This window comes from Anomaloglossus baeobatrachus, chromosome 1, assembly GCF_048569485.1.
Source record: "Anomaloglossus baeobatrachus isolate aAnoBae1 chromosome 1, aAnoBae1.hap1, whole genome shotgun sequence".
Taxonomy (NCBI): domain Eukaryota; kingdom Metazoa; phylum Chordata; class Amphibia; order Anura; family Aromobatidae; genus Anomaloglossus; species Anomaloglossus baeobatrachus.
This window is the reverse complement of record NC_134353.1, coordinates 241,161,693-241,182,077: the sequence shown is the minus strand read 5'-3', so window position 1 is coordinate 241,182,077 and position 20,385 is coordinate 241,161,693. Positions and strand designations below refer to the sequence as shown.

The 20,385-nt window shown below is 46.9% G+C and overlaps 1 protein-coding gene across 2 annotated transcripts in view; it reads left to right on the top strand.

Annotated features, from left to right (window-relative positions):
- LOC142310874 (UPF0462 protein C4orf33 homolog) overlaps positions 1-20,385 on the top strand; it is a 145,926-nt gene that overhangs the window by 94,049 nt on the left and 31,492 nt on the right. The window lies entirely within an intron of this gene.

Genomic DNA, 20,385 nt, shown 5'->3' with positions numbered 1-20,385 from the left:
CCATATTTATGATCTCTGAATAATCTTGGCCCACTAAAGATTAGCAGCTTTCTACCTATGCACATTGTACACAGAGGTCCGAAAACTGATAGATCTGTAACAGACAAAACAATGATTTTATCAAAACTGTGGAAAGCAGCCCAGTTACTGATGCATCATTGGAATTAGGGTCTCTGCCCCTATCTCATGCTGCTCTCAGATAGAGTAGCGTAAACCTGGTGATAAATTATTTTCAATTCCTTCCCGACCTTGGACGTACTAGTTCCAGTGCCCTTTTACTCCCTGCTGTTCCAGTGCCCTTTTACTCTATGCTCTTCCAGTGCCCTTTTACGCTATGCTCTTCCAGTGCCCTTTTACTTTATGCTCTTCCAGTGCCCTTTTACTCCCTGCTGTTCCAGTGCCCTTTTACTTTATGCTCTTCCTGTGCCCTTTTACTTTATGCTCTTCCAGTACTCTTTTACTCTATGCTCTTCCAGTGCCCTTTTACTGTGTGCTCTTCCAGTGCCCTTTTACTCTATGCTCTTCCAGTGCCCTTTTACCCCCTGCTCTTCCAGTGCCCTTTTACTCTATGCTCTTCCAGTGCCCTTTTACTCTATGCTCTTCCAGTGCCCTTTTACTCCCTGCTCTTCCAGTGCCCTTTTACTCCCTGCTGTTTCTGTGCCCTTTTACTCTATGCTCTTCCAGTGCCCTTTTACTCTATGCTCTTCCAGTGCCCTTTTACTCTATGTTCTTCCAGTGCCCTTTTACTCTATGCTCTTCCAGTGCCCTTTTACTCTATGCTCTTCCAGTGCCCTTTTACTCTATGCTCTTCCAGTGCCCTTTTACTCTATGCTCTTCCAGTGCCCTTTTACTTTATGATCTTCCAGTGCCCTTTTACTCTATGCTCTTCCAGTGCCCTTTTACTCTATGCTCTTCCAGTGCCCTTTTACTCTATGCTCGTCCAGTGCCCTTTTACTCTATGCTCTTTCAGTGCCCTTTTACTCTATGCTCTTCCAGTGCCCTTTTACTCTATGCTCTTCCAGTGCCCTTTTACTCTATGCTCGTCCAGTGCCCTTTTACTCTATGATCTTCCAGTGCCCTTTTACTCCCTGCTGTTTCTGTGCCCTTTTACTCTATGCTCTTCCAGTGCCCTTTTACTGTATGCTCTTCCAGTGCCCTTTTACTGTATGCTCTTCCAGTGCCCTTTTACTCTATGCTCGTCCAGTGCCCTTTTTCTCTATGCTCTTCCAGTGCCCTTTTACTGTATGCTCTTCCAGTGCCCTTTTACTCTATGCTCTTCCAGTGCCCTTTTACTCTATGCTGTTTCAGTGCCCTTTTACTCCCTGCTGTTCCTTTTGCCTTGCATGTTAAAGTAACCTACAATGTTACCACTGATTTGAATAGACTTATGGGTACATATGCAGTTAGAATACATACTTGTATAGACCATAGTGAAGATGCCGGGTTTTGGACTTACAAGGTGTGTCCACTTCCATCAGGAAAAAAAAAAGCAAAATCTATATTACATTGTTCCCATCTTCTGTCTTCTCAAAAGATAATATAACTGGTTAACTTTCTTACTTATCCTGACAGCCGTTTTTTTTTTTTAGTTTAATGGCCATGACATAAATCATTCTAAGCACTTGAAACAGTGTTTAATCAGCAGCAGTTAAGATGCTACTGAAGTTTCACAGAGCTGAAAATGAGATGTAATAAAATCTGCTTGTGCCACACTACTAGCACTTCTGAGCATAGTGGATGCCAAAAATTGTCTATAAGGGAAGAAGTCAGATTGCTGTTAACATTTGTCATTCCCCAGTATGGCTGACTTTTGTAAAAAATGCCAGATTTGATCACATTCATCAAAATGGCACACAGACATCACTATGTATGGTCGTCTAGTCTTCTCAAAAATCTTTAATCGAGATGTAAGAAGTAGAACTTTGCAGTAAAAGGGCAGCACAACATGTAATGGCAGCGCCAAAATCTTCCAGAAAGAAGAACATAAAAATGGCAGCAGTTCTTTTCCCTCCTCTACCACATGGTAAATCTGGCAGGAATGACGTCTTATTTGAGGACCACATGAAATTTTCTTGTCTCTTGTTAGAATTGCAACACAGCAGGAACGGATAGAATTTTACTGCTAAAAAGTCACTGGTCATCTTTGCATCATTTTAGCTGCATGGTTATTCACAAAATTCAAAAAATCTTTAAAGGGTTTCTTCAATAATGGGATAATATGGAGTCCCTGATGTAATTCAAACTAAAGACATATATGTTGTGAATATTAGTTATGTTTTGGCTGCTGGGAGGCTCCCTCTGGTGGCCAGGAAGGGTTTGGACAGAGACCAGGTGGGTTGTGCAGTGGGTGTTTCCTTTGCTAACTCTCTGCTTATTTAAGTCCTGGTCTGATTGCAGGCTGTTGCCGGATGTCAGTTGTTCTTTGTATCTCCAGCCTGCTTAGTCCTGCTCTACACCACATCTACTCCAGATAAGTGCTTGCTCTTTATTTATTGTCTGATTCTTTTGCTTATCTGGGTTTGTCATTTGTTGTGGTTGGTTTAAGTTTATTTCCTTCCAGGGATTTTCCCCCTCAGTGGATTGTTGAGGAACTCCCTGCATTTCTGTGTGGAGTATAGCTCCTTTGGATCCATGTGTTTGTGGCTTGTTGAATTTGTTATAATTCTTGTTTTCTGTTCATTGGTATGACAAGGGCACCTGGTATAGGACGGAGTTCAGATCGAGTGATCTGAGGGCCTTTTTGTACTATCATGAAGTTGGTATTTTGCAGGGTTTTTCTCAGGCCACCATTAGTTCCTTTCCTGTCCTTTCCTATTTTAGTCAGCGGGGGCCTCACCTTTTGCTAATCCTGTCATCTACCTGTGTATTGTGTTTTTCCTATATCACCGCAGTCTTTGAATGTGGGGGGCTTGCTATTCTTGTCTATTTTCTGAGGCAGAGAGTTATTCATCTTTCCTACCTTTAGGATAGTTAGTTCTCCGGCTGGGTTCGCGGTGCACAGGATGTTAGTTCACCCCTCGGCTACTTCTAGTTGTGATGGTTAGTAAGGGGATGGCGGCCAGATTTGTTGCCAATGCTCTTGTCACCTTTTGCCAATGATTTGTTGTGGTCTTCCATGGTTCTGGATCATAACACATATAACTCCCAAGACCGGTGTTAACTAGCAAGAGCTGTATCAATCATACCTCAGTGAGCAGCCAGGAGCTTGACTGTGATGTGTATAGAAATAACTCGCCTTGCACCCAATGAGAAATAGATATATCTCCAGTTTCATCGACCTCAATATTTATTTTCCAGTTGCACTTAGCTTTAAAACAGTGCACGGAGATTGACTATCAGACTAACGGAGGAGGAAAATGAGATTTCCTCATCACATCCCAGCCATGTTCCTGGCCACAGACTGAGGTCTATGTGATACAGCGCTTAGGTTAAGAGCTGTATGTCAGTCTACAGCCTGTCCTGACACGTCACTAGGACAGGTTTCAGTAGGAAGTACATCAGGGATGACATATTAGTTTATTCTTGGAGAACGTTTTAATGAATTTGGATCATATTGTCTGTTTTATCCGATGTTTCTGTGCACAAAGAATATCATGTTATCAGCAGTACATCTCCGATAGCGATTTTTTTTCATCGTGCTTTAAAATAATCACATCTATCAATTGCTTTTCTTGTTCATTAAGAGATTGCCAGACTGTTTAGATGGACAAATAGTTGGGAATGAGCATTCATACAAACACTGATTTGGTAGTTTTAGGTCCATCTAAATGAGCCTTAAAGGCACTATGTCACACAGAATGACAGATCAAGCTAAGTACAGTAAATTCACCCTTGGCATGGCCAAACATTTAACGGGGTTGTTCGGTCCAAACTGACAAGTCTGCAGTCACTCTGTGACTGTAGACTTGAGAATCCTCACATCGCGCACACTGTGTGTTGTGAGGATTCTTTTTGTGTCAGAGCCAGGAATCGCGGTGATGTGCCTGCAAATATGCGATATGCATACTTCTGATCAGAATTTAGCTATTAGCCAAATTACTGTAGATTGCTTGCATTTTTTCATTGCGTTTTGTGGGTTTTTTTTACAAATGTTTTTATTGCATTTTTTTCAGGTGAGTTTTGTCTTTTTTTTTTTTGCGATGTCATGTAAACTTAATACAGAAATGCAATAAAAACGCATATGTTTTTGTATTTGCAGTTTCCTCATATTATTTAAGTCTACGGGGAGAATCCACAATTAAAACACATATTTAATGCAAAATGACGTGTTGGTGATTTCAAAATTTAATTTCAGGTCAGGAGATGCAGTGTTAAAGAGAACCTGTCATCAGTGAGCCCCAATATATAGCATTCTAAAATAGCGACACCCTTTGGACTGGACCGCCCCGCAGGTGTGTATGATAATAGCTCTTTTTTATGTTATACAGATGGGCTTACTGGTGGTGGCCGCAGTTTATATGGGGAAAACATGATGACAGGTTCCCTTTAAAAATGACAGTGGGCATGAGATTCCTATAAATCCCATCCACTTTGCTGGAATTGTAAGACTGCATTTTCTGCACACAAATATATGTAGCTTTGAAAATGCACCAAATACTTATCGAGGGAACGTAGCCTTAGAAAGAACTTTTCTAAAGGATTTCATACCACACTATTTTTATATGTGCATGTAGCATTTTCAAAGACATTCCCAGCAATACTTTTAAATGGCTACTTCATTCATCCGTTGCTGATAAAGTAATGTGTTATTTGATCTGCAAGTGAGGCTGTAAATCTAAAGTCTCTGTCGCTTCAGCTCTAATCTGCCACTCAGTGCCTTCCGCCTCCTGCTTGACTGGCCACATCTATGCTGTGTGACTTCAGGAGTCGACAGTCAAGGAAGAGGAGGTGGCGGCACTGGGCGGTAAACAGTGTCGGACTGGCTACCGGAGAAACCGCCAGTAATACCAGGCCTGGCTATGGTTACCTGCATTGAACTCCGGAGCTCTAACCTGAGCTCCGGAGTGCAGCCTGGACTGAACTCAGGGTTTGCAGGACTGAACCAGAGCTCAGGTGAGAGCTTCGGAGTTCAGCCCGGCATGTCCGCAGCTGTCATGAACTGAACCGCAATCGCTGGGGAATCAATCGACGCTCACGGTTCTGAAAACTGAAAAAGTCCTGAAAACTCTTGAGTTCAGTCCAGGCTACACTCCGGAGCTCAGGTGAGAGCTCCAGAGTTCAATGCAGGTAAGAGCATACAGGCCTGGTATTACTGGCGGTTTCTCCGGTAGCCAGTCCGACACTGGTGGTGAATATAGCTAGAGTGACACAGGCTTCAGATCCTACTTCAAACATTGATTTCTCAGTAACGTAGGACTGGATTGGCCATGTCAAGGTGTTTCTGGACTTGTCTTTGAAGGAGCTATATGCACATTTAAATAGTTTGGAGAGTGAAATTCTGCTAACGGATTCCCTTTAACACCTCAACATAACTAATCTAACCAAGGGCTGCTCCAAATTCAATGCAAAATATTACTTTTTATAATACTGCGGTCTCAGAATTATTGAACCTTCATAACAAGTGAATTTAATACATAGTAGAGCACCATTGGCTGCTATGACCAGCTGCAAATGTAATGTATGGTCAGACAACGGTTTCTGGCAACATTCTTGAGGAATCTTAGCTCAATCCTCATGGGCATTGACGTCCACTTCAAGTATATTCCTTGCTTATCAAGAGAGTGGTCCTAAAAGTTGAGAGAAGAGATCGTTGTCTTGCACAAACAAGGCAAAGGGTGTAAAAAGCAATGCAAAGGCATTCTATTCCTAAGGATACAGTTGGAAGCATAGATTGCAAGTTCAAAATTAAAGGAACCCTGGCACATTATCTGGACATGATAGAAAGAGGAAACTGTCACCGTCTGCTTCCATATTTCTGGGGAGATAGTTGGTCAAAAACCCTTGACCGCCTGCAGAAGTCCTGCAGTAAGATTTTGTGGCAGCAAGCAATGGTTAAGGTGCATATTACATAATGAAAGTCTCCATGCCCAAATTTCAAGACACATACCTCACTCGACTCAAAATTAGAAGCTCCAATATGCTCAAAACCGTTTAAAAATTGCCACAGGGGTTTTAGGATTCTGCTTTGCGGAGCAACAAAGCAAAACTGGAACATTTTGCATCTACTGTATAGATCAGCGTTATGTCTCGAGGAGCCATGAAGCACATGCTAAAAAAGAACAGCCTTTCTCCAGCGAAGCATGGCAGTGGTGCTCTGAGACTGCTTTGCTTCCTCTGTCTCTGGCAATCTGCAGCATGTAGAGAGCGAGATGGATTCAATCAGATATCAGGAAACTTTAGACGAAAACTTAAGCTTGTACATCATTGGACCTTTCAATCAGACAGTGATAACAAGCATACCTCCATGTCCACCGATACTTGGTTTCACAAGAAGTCCTGGAACATTCTGGAGGTGGCCATCACAGTCCCCTCCCTATAGAATCATTGTTGGGATTCAAAAAAAGATGGTTTCTATAGGCAAACTCAAGAATAGTAGCGAATTGAAGATCATTGCCTACGAAAAATGTGCTAAGATTCCTCAGGAACGCTGTGAGGAGCTGGTATATGGTAATACGAGGGGCCTGCTAACATGTTATTTAATGCCCATTGCCTAGAGTTATCAGCTGTGGCGCACATACCTGTCCCTTTGCCACCGAATGAGATGCCGGGCAGTGCGCATGATCAAAAGTCCCAGTGTGGCATCGCTGGGCTTCAGGCGCCACAGGGTATTACACCACTTTTCAGAGGTAATATCTATCCTGGGTCAGGAGGGGGTTTACCTGCCGGTGCCTTCACAAAACACACACAAAAAGCAGGTGCTTACTCACAGGGGGTTGGACTAGGGAAGACAGGGGAGCCAGCCATCATGAAGCATGGGACTTCCCCAGTCGCTAGGGCAACCAGTGGGGGTGGGAACCACATGGGGTAGAAGTAGGCGCGACCAACACACTTTAGACAGAACTTAGTATCTCTTTTAGGATACAGCTCAAGATTTTACCTAGATGGCATATTAGTTCCTGTATGTGCGCCAGGGAAATAGAGAATTTAAATGTATTAATATACTATTTTTTAACATTGCCTTGCGTTGGGTGCGATGATTTTCCCCTTCGGGTGATTGCTGCTGTTGCGCGTGCGCGCGTGACACGACTTCCGAGTGTCTGCACCCAGCGGCCTCAATGAATCAAGTGCGCATGTCCTGTGACATCATCAAGAGATGTTCCTCTCTGATGTGCGCCCTGGGGATGAGAGCCGCTGCTTGTGGACGCTCTGTCCAGGTTTCCCATTGAGCGCGCGCACATGCAGAAGAGGCGCGGCCCAATCAGGAAATACGTTACTGACCACTAATGATTCATATGGATATAAAATGTTGAGTATGATGAGTGGCACATCTACTCGCCTGTGTCTAACTGAGGAAGCTAATGCGACACGCGCATTCAGGGCCTAGATATCCTCCCACCAGTTTTGGACTAGCAGTGTGCACCTTCATCTCTCCACTATGGGTAAGCATTTTATAAGAAACAACATTTCTTATAAAATGGAGTGATGATACATACCCTGGTGGTGGACTCCCAAGTATGTAATTGCATAGAGTACTTACATGGATTTAATGATGTTCATGAGATACATGGGACAAATTGAGGTGCTTTCTGCTTGTCTTTGAGTGGGTGGGTTAGAGTCCACCTTATTACCTCATACAAATATCCTATATGGAAATTGATTATTTTGCAGTTTTAGTCCTTTTTGTACATTAAATAAAATTAATTTATATTCATGAATGAGTCTCCTATACGTGTTTTGTTACACGGTTTGTTAAAGACACTTTAGACAGAACCTTCCTGGGCACAGCTTGAGATAATACCTAGCTCTGACAACTGGAGTTAAGGGTGCTTTACGCGCTGCGACATCGCTAACGATATATCATCTGGGTCACGGTGTTTGTGACGCACATCCGACATCGCAGCATGTAACACCTCTGAGTGACCTAAAACGATTGCAAAAGAGGTAAAAATCATTGGTATTGAAGAGGTCGCTCCAACACCAAAAATTGTTGACAGGTGAGTAGGGAAGTTGTTTGTCGTTCCTGCGACAGCACGCATCGCTATGTGTGACACCGCAGGAACTAGGAAACTCACCGTACCTGCGTCCCGCCGGCAATGAGGAAAGAAGGAGGTGGGCGGGATGTTTGACCCGCTCATCTCTGCCCTTCCTCTGCCAATTGGGTGGCCACTTAGTGACGTCGCTATGACGCCGAACGAACCGCCCCTTAGAAAGGAGGTGGTTCGCCAGTCACAGCGACGTCGCTAGGCAGGTATGTGTGACGGGTGTAAGCGATGTTGTGCGACACAGGCAGCGATTTTGCCCATGTCGCACAACCGACGGGGGCGGGTACGCTCGCTAGCGATATCGGTACCGATATCGCAGCGTGTAAAGCTACCTTTAGTGTTTCTCTCTCTTTGTGGGCTCGTGGCTTGAAGCAGGTTCCGGATAGCAATTGCGGGACACTTCACTAACAGACTTTCACGGGCACGGCGATGACCGCCGACAGATCCAGGATCGGCTAGAGCTCATTGTGGCAGAGGAAAGTATTCTGGGGCAGCGCTTGTACAACCTGTGAGTAAAAAGACTTGGAACCGCAGCCCCTGCCTCTGCCTCTCCTTTAACCAACGCCCAGCGCTGAGGCACCAACGGGGACTACCACCACCCCTGTCCTCCGTCATCCTCACCGGAGTAATCCCGCTCCGCCTGTTGGGAGTGACACCATCCCGGCTGCACCCCAACATCTGCCCCGGCGAGAGACCCTGCAGCGGCGGCCCATCCCTGGCCACGTACCACAGGTGGCGTCACGATCACCTTAAAAGACTTTCCTAAACCTCCAACTACTACCTCCATCCTTCCTGCCACCCTCCAATCCTCCTTCCTGTATGCCTCGAGGCAACGGAACAGGGCCAGGCCACCACTTGACGATGCAGAGGATCTGCACCCCTGGCCAGGCAATGAGTAGGTTAAAACACCTGCCCCGTGGGGTGCTACACCGGCACTTTCGGTCACACGCACTACACCTCTCAGAAGACGGGACGCATATACTCGGCTTCATAGTGCGCATGACTGAAACTGCAGTTCATTCTGATCATGCGCACTGCTAGGCGTCTGATGCGGTCACAACGGACTCAGGTACGTGTGTCACCGCTGATGACGCTAGGCAGTGGGCATTACTAACATACCAAGAAGGTGGAATGAGCAATGGAAATAACGCTCTTTCGACTAGTCCATGCAGTAATTTGCATAACATAAAGGATCTTTAGAAATACTTTCTCTAAAGATCACTTTTGTATGGTGGGACGGTTAGGCAGGGATTAGCAATATGCACCCAGGACTGCTTGTGGTTCTGGCTGCATATTGTACCTGACTGGTTCCCTTTAAGCCATTAAACCTATAAGAAGCTATGAGCAGTTCCATCGCAGTCTTTCTTATCACAAATATTAAACAGGAGGCTACGGTGACCGTGTGCTGGTTGCAGCATGTCCTGTTTAACAGGAGAAATATCAATTATTTTGTGAAATGTGCTGACTTTTCTTAGGTCTCACAGAAACCTGCAGAAAGGAAAAAATGAAATAAAGATAGGAAATCATTACATGTCAGTATTTGTGCGTGAACCCAAAACTGTGAACATTCTGTTACATTTTTGTAAGTATTTTATGTACATAGACTACGATTGCATTGTAAAAATAAATTGCCTTTTCTACCTTAAAGTTATATATTGAGGAAAATATATTTAACCCCTTAACAGTTTTCACCTTCCTGATTGGCTATTTTTCATTTCTGACCAGTGTCACTTTATTAGGTAATTTCTCTCGAACGCCTCAATGGATGCTGGTAATTCTGTGAATATTTTTTCACAATATATTGTTCTTCGTGTTAGTGGTAAATTTAGGACAGTATTTTTTTGCATTTATTTGTATGAATATATCAAATTGGGTGAATATGTTGAAAATTTAGCAATTCCAACTTTAAAGGGAACCTGTCAGCAGAAATGTCCCCTAAAACCTAACAGATTCCCCCTCTGCAGCTCCTGGGCTGCATTCTATAAAGGTCCCTGTTATGATTGTGCCCACTTTCTGACCGAAAAAAAGTGTTTATAAAGTTGTACCTTTTTGGCTTCTGATTCTGTAAATCCGTCACGGGGGCGGGCTGCCTGATGGCCGTTATTCTGCCCCCTGGTCCTGTATGCCGCCCCCATCGCTGATTTCAATACTTCTGGACGCCGCCCACTGCTCCAGCCATCCCCGCGCATGCCCAGTGCCCATCTCTCGGGGATGAGCACTGTGCCCAGCGTCACCGCTGGTGACGTGCACGCAGGGTTAAGATTATGGGCGGTGCTATGATGTTTATTCCTAAGCAACCGCCCATAATCGCGGGACCGCGCTTTCCCCCTCGGCCTGCTTCTTTCTGCGCAAGCGCGCTGCTGCTGACCTCACTTCGCCTCCTTCCCATCTTGCCCCGAGGCAGGAAATAGATGGGAAGAGCGCGGAGCAGTGACTACACCGAAAGCGCGGTCCCGCGATTATGGGCGGTTGCTTAGGAATAAACATCACAGCACCGCCCATAATCTTAACCCTGCGTGCACGTCACCAGCGGTGACGCTGGGCACAGTGCTCATCCCCGAGAGATGGGCACTGGGCATGCGCGGGGATGGCTGGAGCAGTGGGCGGCGTCCAGAAGTATTGAAATCAGCGATGGGGGCGGCATACAGGACCAGGGGGCAGAATAACGGCCATCAGGCTGCCCGCCCCCGTGACGGATTTACAGAATCAGAAGCCAAAAAGGTACAACTTTATAAACACTTTTTTTCGGTCAGAAAGTGGGTACAGTCATAACAGGGACCTTTATAGAATGCAGCCCAGGAGCTGCAGAGGGGGAATCTGTTAGGTTTTAGGGGACATTTCTGCTGACAGGTTCCCTTTAATCAAAGTTGCAGAATTGCACTGCACTTTTACAAATGCAACAGGGGCAGGTCTTTGTTGGTCTCGCTATATTTGAATAAGCAATGGTGGTGCAAGCACATTGATACAGTAATTTCATCATCATTAAAATGGTGCCGGAATCTGCACATGCGCGTAGCGCGATCTACGGTGCCAATTTATGGAAGACACTGCAGTGAATAGTATGAGACATCGGCGCGTGCCCAGAATTTTGGTTTTTTTCTTACATCAGTGTATGCACCCCCAACGCTCATAGTATTCACCAGTGTCTTCAATAAAATGTTGACGGTGTTCGCAGGTCGTGCATGTACGTACTCCAGCGCCATTTTAATGAAGACAGAATTGTCACTGTGTCAGTGCGCACGTACCGCCACCAACAGCAATGGTGGAGCAATATTCAAATAAAGAAAAGGGAGCACATTATAGAGGACACTGGAGGATGACTTTACAGCGAAGACCCAATCCATAAAGGCCTGCCCCCGTGGCACATATCAATCAAAGTGCAGTGCATTTCTGAAACTTGGATTAAATATATTTCTGCAACCAAGCATCACATCTTTCTATAACAGGTATGCCTGGATTCAGCATCTTACTGCCTGTATGGCACTGCCTTTACCTCATATAGCAAAATACTGGTGGTTGGTTCCCTTTAAACCAGAGAGTTATGTAACACAAAAGAGTTAATAAATAACATTTACCACATGTCTACTGTACCTCAGAAACCTTTTTTAAACATATTTTTTTTTGTTAGAAGGGTTAAAAGTTTATCAGCAATTTCTGATTTTTCCAACAAAATTTAGAAAACCATTTGTTTTTTTTTAGGGACCACATCACATTTGTGACTGTTAACACCCAAAAGTGACAGCTTTCTAAAAACTGCACCCATCAAGCTGCTCAAAACCACATCCAAAATGTTTATTAACCCTTCATTTGCTTCACAAAAACTAAAGCAATGTGGAAGGAAAACAATTTAAAGTTAACTTTTTCCCACAAAAACTGTTACTTTAGACCCAAATTTTGCACTTTCACACAATTTGTTGTGCAATTTCTCACAGTTGCTCCATTTGGGGTGTTAAACTACTGTTTGGGCGCATGGCATGGCTCTGCAGGATAGAAGGAGCATTTGACTTGGAAAGCAAAATTGGCTGCAATCATTAGCAGATGCCATGTCACATTTGGCAAGCCTCTGATGTGCTTAAACACTGGAATCCCTCCCCCCACGTGTGACCCCATTTTGGAAACTAGACCTTTCAAGGAATTTAACTAGATGTGTGGTGAGCACCTTGAACCCCTAGGTGCTTCAGACTTTTTTTAACATTTATTTAAGAAAATAAAATCATATTTTTCCTACTAAAATGTTGTTTTAGTCCCGGATGTTTTATTTTCACAAGGGTAACAGGAAAAAATGCATCAATCTCCTGAGTACAAGCATACCCCATATGTGAGGGAGAACTACTGTTTTGGCGCAGGGCTCGGAAGGGGAGGAGCGCTAATTGAATTTTGGACCACCATTTTGGCTGGTATAGATTGCGGATGCCATGTCTCATTTGAAGATCATGCCAAAATAGCAGAAACCCCTGTACAAGTGAACCTATTCTGGAAACTAAATCTCTCAAGGAATTCATCTTTGGGTGTAATGAGATATTTTAAAGGCTGCTTTATCCGCAGCGACATCGCTAGCGATGTCGCTAGCGATAGCACCCGCCCCCATCGTTTGTGCGTCACGGGCAAATCGCTGCCCGTGGCGAACAATATCGCCAGTACGCGTCACAACAACTTACCTTCCTAACGACGTCGCTGTGGCTGCCGAACAAACTTTTTTTAAGGGGCGGTTCGTGCGGCGTCACAGCGATGTCACACAGCGGGCCACCAATAGAAGCGGAGGGGCAGAGAGCAGCCGCATGCACGTCACTCCACCTCGTTGCCGGAGGACGCAGGAACGCTGTTGTTCGTCGTTCCTGGGGTGTCACAAGTAGCGATGTGTGCTGCTTTAGGAACGACGAACAACCTGCGTACTAAACGAGCAACGATTTTTTGGAAACGAACGACGTGTCAACAACCAACGATTTTGGGCACTTTTTGGATTGTTAGCGGACTCTCGTAAGTGTCACACGCAACGACTTCGCTAACGAGGCCGGATGTGCGTCACGAATTCTGTGACCCCAGCAATCTCTCGTTAGCGATGTCGTTGCGTGTAACGGGGCCTTAACAGTCAGGTGATTCACGGAATTGTACTAAAATGTTGCTTTGGTCCCAAAGTTTTAATTTTCAAAAAGGGTTCTGCCATGTATGGCAACCTGATAATCTCATTCATTGCAATTTCTGTTACAACCCCTAGAGGTCGTCGTTACTCTTTGTATTGTTGAGTTTTTCTTTAAGCTAAGTGTATTCTAGGTAACGAAACGCCCCTTTGTACTCTGAGGAGAAGTCTGCAGCCATTTGCCTTCTTGGGTTTGTTAGGAGAAGACCTGTTGCATTGTTCTCTTATCTACATTCACCCCCTGCCTTGTGTAATCCCGTAAGTCAGAGGCAATTCACATGTGTTATTGTGTTAGAATCTTAAGGCCCAGTCACACTAAACAACATCGCTAGCAACATCGCTGCTAACGAACAACTTTTGTGACGTAACAGCGATGTTGCTAGTGATGTTGCTTAGTGTGACATCCAGCAACAACTCGGCCCCTGCTGTGAGGTCGTTGGTTGTTGCTGAATGTCCTGGGCCATTTTTTAGTTGTTGCTCTCCCGCTGTGAAGTACACATCGCTGTGTGTGACAGCGACAGAGCAACAACTAAATGTGCAGACAGCAGGAGCCGGCTTCTGCGGACTCTGGTAACCACAGTAAACATCGGGTAACCAAGAAGCCCTTACCTTGGTTACCCGATATTTACCTTCGTTACCAGCCTCCGCCGCTCTCAGCTGTCAGTGCCGGCTCCTGCTCTCTGCACATGTAGCTGCAGTACACATCGGGTAATTAACCCCATGTGTACTGTAGCTAGGAGAGCAGGGAGCCAGCGCTAAGCAGTGTGCACTGGTAACCATGGTAAATATCGGGTTGGTTACCCGATATTTACCTTAGGTACCAAGCGCAGCATCGCTTCCACGCGGCGCTGCTGGCTGGGGGCTGGTCACTGGTTGCTGGTGAGCTCACCAGCAACTCGTGTAGCCACGCTCCAGCGATCCCTGCCAGGTCAGGTTGCTGGTGGGATCGCTGGAGCGTTGCAGTGTGACATCTCACCAGCAACCTCCTAGCAACTTACTGTGTTGCCCTGGGCAAGCCAGGGGACACAGGTCACACACCACCACACCCTACATCCCAGGTAGGCACATCTAAGCTGAACCAAAAATCCTTGTTGCCTTCCTCCAGAGACTGATGATTCACACCAGGGGGTGGGCCAGGCGGTTGGCTCCGCCCACCGAGGAGATCACAGCTCTGGAGGCAGGAAGTACCAGGCAGTCCAGTGAGGGACATGAACGAGTGACCAGGCAGAGTAGCCCAGGCAGGGCTTGTGTGAGGAGTCAGCTCAGGGACGAGCTTGAATAAACAACAAGTTCAGCCCAGGCAGGGCTAAAGTAAACAGCTAGTGAAAGTAAAGGAAGAAAAGTAGTAAAGGAGGAAAGCAAGAGTGGTGACAGAGAGAGAGAAAAGCCTGAAGAGTCCAGCTAAGTGCAGGGCAGGTCAGCAAGGTCAGCAACGGCGGTGACTGTCTGGAGGGGGACCGTTTGGAAGTTCCTGGAAGGACCCCGTAGGCTGTGTGCCCGGTGGTCTGGAGCAGTGTTCCGAAGGACAGTCAGCACCAGGGCAGGGGCCTCTCGGACCCCGGCAAGGCTTGGAGTCGCCGTAAATTGCCGAATCCGTCAGTGAAGGGGACGTAGATCCCCCAACAACCAAGACCCGAGTGAAGGCAACAGCCCAACCTGTACAACAGAGACACCGCCACTGCCAGGGCACCAGTTTCTGAGGGCCAGCGCCTGCGGGCAAAGAGTAGAGCTCCTCCGGCCCAGCTTGAAGCCGGGGAGCGGGTTACCGGTGGGGACCCATCGCAACCAACGAGTACACAAGGTGCAAGGAAGAGGGACATCACCGTCACCTACTGGGAGAGCAATTGCAGCCGTCCGTGGGACCGTCTTACCAGCCGTTTGGTTTACCGTACAAACTGTGTCAACGTCTCAGGCTGAGTGAGTACCACAGTGCCGCAAGGCACAGCGCTGCCCCCGCGTCCCTGCGCCCACCAGGCCCTGCACCTCCCAAGCCGTCACCGGGCCCCGGGATCACCGACCCCTACCCACGGAGGGGCAACACAACACCTGGCTGCTCCGCATCACCATCCCCGGGACCCCCGTATTGAGCAGCGGTGGTGACATCACCACAACCGTGGGTGGCGTCACGGACTATAAACAATCCCCACACCCAACCAACCCCTTTCACTCACGGGCGAGGAGTGCCGCTCGAGAAACCCCCGGGAACCGGCCTACAGCTCGAGCCACCACTGAGCAGCGGCCGCCGGACCCGAGCAGAAGGGGTGAGCGTAGTGTGCTGACACCCTCCTCCCCGCCCGCGACATTACCAGCGATCCCTATCAGGTTGGATCGTTGTTGGGATCGCTGGTAGGTTGTTTAGTGTGACTGAGCCTTTAGGGGTACTTCTCATATAGAGAGATCGCTAGCGAGATTGCTGCTTAGTCACAGGTTTTGTGACGTATCAGTGACCTCTTCAGCAATCTCGCTGTGTGTGACACTAAGCAGCGACCTGGCCCCTGCTTTCAAATCGCTAATCGTTACACACTGTTCTGGTTCATTTTTTGGTAGTCGGGCTCCCGCAGGGCAGCACGCATTGGTGTGTTTGACACCTTACCCAACGACCTCGTTTGCGACTCATGTAGGCGTGCATCTTCGTTTTTCGCGCCCTCTCTTTGCTGATTGGTGATCACTATTGCTCTCGGATTGGCCGCTTCCATCCTCTGTTCTGGCTTTTAGATTGCAGTACATTTCAAAGGGCTGAATTCACTTGTCCCGGACTGCGTGTAGCAGCAGATCGCAATAAAGTCCATTCTGCATCGGGACTGTGGGATGGAGAAGGATAGAAGCGCTGTTATGTTGCCTTCTCTAAAGGCAAGGCTGCCCAGTCACAAAGCAGTTACGACCACCAATCGGAGCAAAGGGGGCACGGAGAAGACAATGTAGATGCACGCCTATGTTACTAATCAAGATTTGAATCGTGCTATGTGACAGGGTCCAGGTGACCGCCGTATCGTTGCTGCATCGTTGGGAAGATCTGACTGTTTGACAGCTCACTAGCGACCCTGTAGCGATGTACCAGCGATCCTGACCAGGTCGTATCGTGGTCGGAATCGCTGGTACATCATTTAGTGAGACGGTACCCTAAGATAGAAGACTGTGTATTCAATGCATTATACGTTGTAATTTTACGGGTTAGTACTGTCCCTGCTCTGTCTATGTAGATAAGATTTTGTCTGTGTAAAATAGCTGCAGGTGACCTTTGCCCTAGATCAGGGGTGGAGAACCTTTTTTCTGCTGGGGGCCATTTGGAAATTTCTACCAACCTTCGGGAGCTGCACAAAACTATCAACTTGAAAATTACCCTAATATATTTGGTCATACAATTAAATCACTGTGGCGGCTGGAGCTTCTACTCTTTGGTGCAGCTGTAAAATTAGGCGATATTGATCTTGTTGCTTTTCACAACTGCCTTTCCAGGTTTGAGTTGGCTGGGACTGCTGTATATACATCACAGGAGGAGATGGGGGTATATACATCACAGGGGAGGGTTAGGAGGAATATAGATCACTGGGGAGGCTGGGAGACATAGACATGACTAGGGAGGCTGGGGGCATAGACATGAAAGAAGATGCTGAGTGCAAATACATTACTTGGGAGGAGTATATATCACTAGAAAAGCTGCAGGACATAGACGCGGCTGTGGGCATAGACATCACTGGGGGGTACATACATCATTGATGGGGAGCACAGACATAGCTGGGGGGCCTAAACATTGCTGGGGAGGGCTGGGAGGAATATACATCACTAGGGGAGCAGCGGGGCATAGACCTCACCAGGGGTACATACATCACTGGGCGGCACAGACATCACTGGGGGTATATACACATCACTGGGTTGCACAGACATAACTTGGGGGCACAAACATTACTGGGGTTATATACATAGCTGGGGGCACAGACAGCCCTGGGGGATGCCGGAGGGGCACAGACAGCCCTGGGGGATGCCGAAGAGGCACAGACCTCACTGGGGGCACAGAAAAGGATGGGAGAGGCTGGAGGCACAAACAGACCTGGGGGAAGCTGGGGACACAGAGGGCGCTGAGTGAAGCTAGGGGCACAGAGAGCACTTGGTGCACAGAGAGCACTGGGGGAGGTTCAGGGCACAGAGATCACTGGGGAGACTGGGGGCACAGAAAGCGCTGGGGGCACAGCGCGCTGGGGGCACAGACAGACCTGGGGGAAGCTGGGGACACAGACAGACCTGGGGGAAGCTGGGAGCACAGACAGACCTGGGGGAGGCTGGGGACACAGGCAGACCTAGGGGATGTTGGGGACACAGGCAGACCTGGGGGATGCTGGGGACACAGGCAGACCTGGGGGAGGCTGGGGACACAGGCAGACCTGGGGGAGGCTGGGGACATAGGCAGACCTGGGGGCAGTCTGGGAGCACAGGCAGACCTGGGGGGAAGCTGGGGACACAGACCTGGGGGGAGGCTGGGAGCATAGGCATACCTGGGGGAGGCTGGAATCACTGCTGCCGGGCACACACAGCGCTGCCGCCGGGCACAGTAGGACCTTGGAGATGATGGGGCAGTCGCTCCTCTTCTGTTGGATTGGAGCGTACCTCTTCTCTGCCTACAAAGTATATCCTCACGTAGCCAGTGCCAGCGTGGGGATGTAGTCCTTCAGGTGTGTTCAGCATCGAACGCGCCCTGCAGGGTTTTAAAGGGCCAGCAGCCAGCAAGATGCAGCTGCCGCCCTAGCACTGCGGTCCCCGGGAATCAGCCCAGGGGCCGCAGAAAAAGTATTTGCGGGCCACATACAGCCCGCGGGCCGGAGGTTCCCCACCCCTGCCCTAGATTCTCAATATAATTGCATCCTATGTTAATGGTATGCTATGTGAACTCTGTACTGACTGCAAACACTTTCTTGTTATAGTTTTTACCCGTAATCACCTTGTATCCTGGATATTCTGTGTGCACCGTATGCTCTGTATATCCTGCAATCAAGTTAATGTTCCCAGCTAATAAATCAAGACTACGGAACTCCACAGTCTGTTTATTGGAAATGTGAACGAGGGTTTAGCTGTATGCCAGAGATTCACAGCGTTACATGAAAGAAGGCAGAACAAGGGTAATAGGAGAAAATGGACCAAACAATTTGTTACACAATTTCTGCTGAGTTCGGCAATACCCCATATGTGGTTGAAAACTACTTTTCAGGGAAGTCTGTGTTACTGTTGAGGTTGGTCACCCAGATAAAAATTAAAAAAAAAAGTTGAAAGGGGGCAAAATAGAGATTAAAACAGGACAGCTATACTTAGAGTCTCCTTCGCGGCTGTCACACTAGTTCCAGGTCTGCTCATTAGTAGGCATGGGCGAACCCGAACTGTAAAGTTCTGGACCCGTACTGAACTCATAGTGTTTGTGCACAAGGTACCGAACACGGATTTTCCTGGGAAACCCATGTTACAGTTCTTGTCCAGCTCAGGTCCAGGGACTGTAAAAAAGGCACATTATTAAAAAAAAATTATGATTATAGTTACCGGTCCAATAACGCGTCCTGCAAACCCACTATCTCCCGGCCGCTTCTGCTTCCGGGTCCGATCATTAACTTCTGGTGATATTCACTGGATTGCTCATCACTCGGCAGTCTTTGGCTTTTTTCGGCTGTGTTCGCGGTGACTTCAGGGTTCACCTGAGTCCATGGCTTAGCCATGTACTTGATTTAACTTTGACTATCACTGTCAGCCTGCTTCTCGCTCTGTATAGATGCTGGTCTGTACAGAGCGATGAAGCAGAGCTGACATTGCTATCACGTGGACTACGTTGGGCTAAGGATTTTTTTTATAATAAAAATGGAGTATCTAAAAGGTTTTTTTTTTATTTCTAATAAAAAAAAATTTTGTGTTTGTGTTTTTTTTTTTTTTTTTTTACTGTTTACTAGAAATTCATTGTAGCCATGTCTAATTTAGCAGTTAGCTAGGGAGCAGCTTTTTCACTTTACTATAGTTATGTTTTTTAAGCTACCACCTAGTTCACACACTTTGGTATTCGAGACAGTCTTTTCTTATTATTATTTCTAATTTGGCATGACACCATGAATTTCGGGCTTGGTACCAGCTAATAATACATACTAGCCCAAACCCCATTATTACCCAGCGTAACACTGCCATCAGGGCCAGTGGAGGAGCTGGGTGAAGCGCCAGAAAAAAGCGCTTTTATGAATGCGCCATTTTCTGGGGCAGTTGGGGGCTGCAGTTCGCTGCGGGGTAGGCCCAGACACCTTGGGCCACCCTGCTCTCAGGATTCCAGCCCCCCCACTGCCTGTTTTTACCTGGCTGGCCATCAAAATATGGCAGGAGCCCATGCAAATTTTTTAAAATATTTATTTAAATATTTAAGAAAAAATAAAATATTGGGCTTTTTTGAATTTTGATTGCCAGCGAAGGTAAAGCTAAGCAGATGGGGGTGGCAGCCCATAGCCGTCTGCTTTATCTGCTCTGAGAATCAAAAATACTGCAGAGCGCTATGTCATTTTTTTTAATGATTTATTTTTACAGTACTGTGATGTCAGGCAATCACAGACACCGACACAGAGAATGGGTGTCTGTTAAAATAACCTTAAACCAGCCCATACATTCGTATGTGGCAGAAACTTCACACAGTCTTAAAGCTTATAGAGGAGGGGACAGCCATGTAGCCTTGCTCAGCTGGTCACACCCACTAACCCGGAGGCAGATCATACACTCTTGGCTTGAATAAAGGAAGATGCCAAAATGTATGGTCTCTTTCCAGGTTAAACGTCATTTCCTTGGCTGGCAATCAAAATACAGGGAAACCCATTAATTTTTGTAATTTTTTAAAAGATTAATAAAAAAAAAGAATGTGTGGGCTCCGGCTGTATTTTCATTGCTAGTCAGGTAAAACAAGGCAGCTGGGGGCTGGGATTCTCAGCGTGGTGAGGCCCAAGCATTCTGGGCCACCCACGCTAAAAACCACAGCCCGCAAGCGCCCCTGGAAATGGCGCATTGTTTCATAGCACCATTTCCAGGTGCTTTACCCGGCTCGTCCAGCAGCCCTGATGGCGGTTGCTCACTGGGTAATAAAGGGGTTAATACCAGTTTTGT